Source organism: Vombatus ursinus, unplaced genomic scaffold (assembly GCF_900497805.2).
Source record: "Vombatus ursinus unplaced genomic scaffold, bare-nosed wombat genome assembly UNPS02014813.1, whole genome shotgun sequence".
NCBI lineage: Eukaryota > Metazoa > Chordata > Mammalia > Diprotodontia > Vombatidae > Vombatus > Vombatus ursinus.
In genome coordinates, this window is record NW_020954591.1 from 20,994,517 (window position 1) to 20,997,797 (window position 3,281).

Below are 3,281 nucleotides of genomic sequence, written 5' to 3' on the forward strand. Positions count from 1 at the left end.
ACCAACAGTTAGGACATCTTGCCTTCCTCCTGAGACTACTCTCCATTTACCCTGTACATAATGCTTGTACCAAGTTGTTGGTATGTTGTTTCTTCCATTACAGCCATGAGTTCCTGGGGTGCTTTCGTCTTCTGCCTTGCTTTATATCCCTAGCACTTAGCACAGTGCCTGGCACTTAGTAGGTACTTAATAAATGCTGACTGACTTTACTTGACAAGAAGTTGGAGACAGGTTGAAATTTCTTCTCCTTTGACAGTTAATAGCATGGTATAGAAGATAATTAGTTTGGGAAGTGAGGAGCTAGCTAAGAAAGTGGTGTCTGACAATAGAATTTAGGATCCTGAACTATGTATAGGGATGACAAATTCCCGGCCAGAAATTGAATCTATTTATCAAGGGCTGGGTATTTGCTGAGTGTTTTACAAATCTAATCAAAAGGGCTTTGAAGTAAAAAGGATATAAAAAGTAAAGACAGGCCAACCCATGTATACCCCCATTAAAAATAGGTACAGTGAAGGAAAAAAGATAGTAGTCAAGATATCCAGAAGATCCCAGGACACAAAATCCAAGAAAACAGCCAATAGAAAAACCTGTTGCCTAAAATGTTGATGCACAAATGCCCAAAATTCAGGCAACAAAGAAGAGAAACTGAGGGTCCTGATTGAAGGAGGCAAATCTGTTCTCATAAGTATCACTGAGGCTTGGTGGGATGAAATCCACAACTAGACTATGTGTGACTCGAAATGGTTCATAGAATCATAGGACCATACATTTAGAACTAGAAGGGAGCTTAGAGACCATCTAATCCAAGCTTAGGGCTGCTTGGTGGTGCAGTGGATAGCGTGCTGGTCCTGGAGTCAGGAAGACTTATCTTCCTGAGTTCAAATCTAGTCTCAGACACTTACTAGCTGTGTGTCCTAGACAAGTCACTTAACCCTGGTTTGCCTTAGTTTCCTCATTTGTAAAATGAGTTGGAGTAGGAAATGGCAAACCAATCCAGTACCTTTGCCAAGAAAATCCCAAACAGGGTCATGAGAAGTCAGACATAACTGAAAATCAATTGAACAACAATCCAACCTCAGTTTACAGATAAGGAATTGAGGTCAAGAGAAGCTAAGTAACTTGCCCTGGGTCACAGAGTTAGTAGGTATCTGAAGCAGGTATTCTAACCTAGGTCTTCCTGACTCCAGGTCCAGCATTATCCACCACACCATGCTGATGGGCATACCTTATTCAAAAGAAACAGGATAGCTAATAATGGGGTGTGGTAGGGTAGCATTATAAAGAAGACATACTCATGTAAGGAAATCCAGGAAGTAGAGTTTACGGAAGGAAAGAAGCATAGTAGAGAGTATTTGGCTGAAGGTCAATGAAGGGAGAAACAAATGGCTTTGTTATTAGATATACTATATCCCCAGCGACCAGGCCAACCAGCAAGCACCAGGAGCCAATGGACTACTGGAGACCGTGAATCAGATGGACAAAAACCAACAAGAAATTCCTTCATACCTCAATGATGAGCCACCAGAAGGTTCAATGAAAGACCATCCACAGCAGCAGTCTGGTGTGTCCTGTGTAACTGGTGGCATCTTCAATGTGACAAAAGGAGCAATTGGCATCACCAATGGTGGCATGGCTTGGATTGGAGGGAAGAGTCTGGAGTTGACTAAAATAGCTGTTACCACAGTGCCTTCCATGGGCATAGGATTGGTCAAAGGAGGGGTGTCTGCTGTGGCTGGTGGTGTCACAGCTGTCAGGTCTACTGTTGTAGACAATGTGCCCTTAATGGGAAAGAAGAAAGACAAATCTGACTGAGAGAGAGTGGGAAAGATGGAGAAGTTGACCTTTGCTCTCCACAGTACCATGATGCCAGTAGCTTTGAACTGCCAGCACGGGAATTACCACAAAGCCACCTCTTTGGGATGTTTCTCTTCTCAAGTGCTGTATTGGAAGTATTGATGACTTACTTTCATCTAAAAAGAGAAGATGTCAAAACTATCACAGTTTATGAAGGTTCGTCAAACTTTGATTACAGATTTTTAACTGGTAAAATGTTATACTTATTCAGTAGTAACTGAAGGTATAGTATGTTTCCATATTTATTGGAGGTCTTTCAATTCAGTTAAAAATGTGAAAATTATATTTAGTGGATAATCTTTGCTGTTCCATTCATCTGATAATGTACCAGGGAACTCACGGCCCATAAGAAAGCTGTAAAAACTGTACCTTTGATATGCCTAATAGTTTTGGATGCCTCTTAGTTTTTAAAAATTGTATTTTATTTAGGCTGAGGTATATTTTGCTCATTTAAGCTGGTAACATAGGAATTGGTGATGTTAAAAAGTAAACTTTTATGTGATAATCTCTGAGAGCTAACTATCTTTTGTTAGATATGCATTATGTTCATTTAATCATTGATGCCTTACAAGAGGACATGTTTTCTGATGCCCTAAATATCATTGCAATTCGAGCTTTTAACTTCATCCCATAGGTGAAATTAAGACTTTTTTCACTTAAAAAAAGAATCTCAGTAGTATTTAAGTAAAGGCATTTCTTGTTGCCAGCTTTAACTGTCAGCCACTTAACCACAAAAATTAAAAGAGTAAAGAAATCAACATTTAAGCCCATGTCCCACAGTCGCTGGAGTGAAGTTTACCTTGTAGTGCCTAAAGATACATTTCTTAGCTGTTCACTTAGAAAATCATGATGGATGAGTTTCTTATTAAGAGGTGTAATATGTGTGATGAATAACTTTTATAGTTGTTCTTTAAAAATTAGCTGCAACAACCAAGATAGATACAGAATTCTTCACTTCTATTTAAAAAAAAAATCTATAAGGCTGGCTTAAATCACAGTTGCACTACCACTGATTTTTAAGGACATTGTAAAAGCAACAGTTTTTGAGAACTGCTTTTTGATTCTAGGTGAGCCTGAGGCATGAAATGGAATAAATTTTTCCTTTCAGAAGATTTATATATACAGAATACAAGATTAAATTCTAGGCCTTATAGACAAAGAGAGGATTTCCATCATTATTCTTTCCATTTTTTTTCTCCTACATTTTCAGCCAGTGAATGATTTTCTTGTTAATGATATACTAGTCTCACATATTATATAGTCTATTCCTTGTGCTTTTGTCTCTCAAGAATGAATGTCTCCTAACATTCACTGTTCTTACTAAATTCAGTTTCATGAAAACAATCAAATTAAGTAAACTATCTATTAGATGTTATCCAAGGAGATGATAGTCTAGATAAGTTTTAACAGTTATCTTTACACTT

General features: G+C 38.0%; 1 pseudogene; it reads left to right on the plus strand.

The window, feature by feature from the left end:
• The first annotated feature begins 1,466 nt into the window (after positions 1–1,466).
• On the plus strand, positions 1,467–1,815 carry LOC114054454 (annotated as a pseudogene).
• Positions 1,816–3,281: the final 1,466 nt, after the last annotated feature.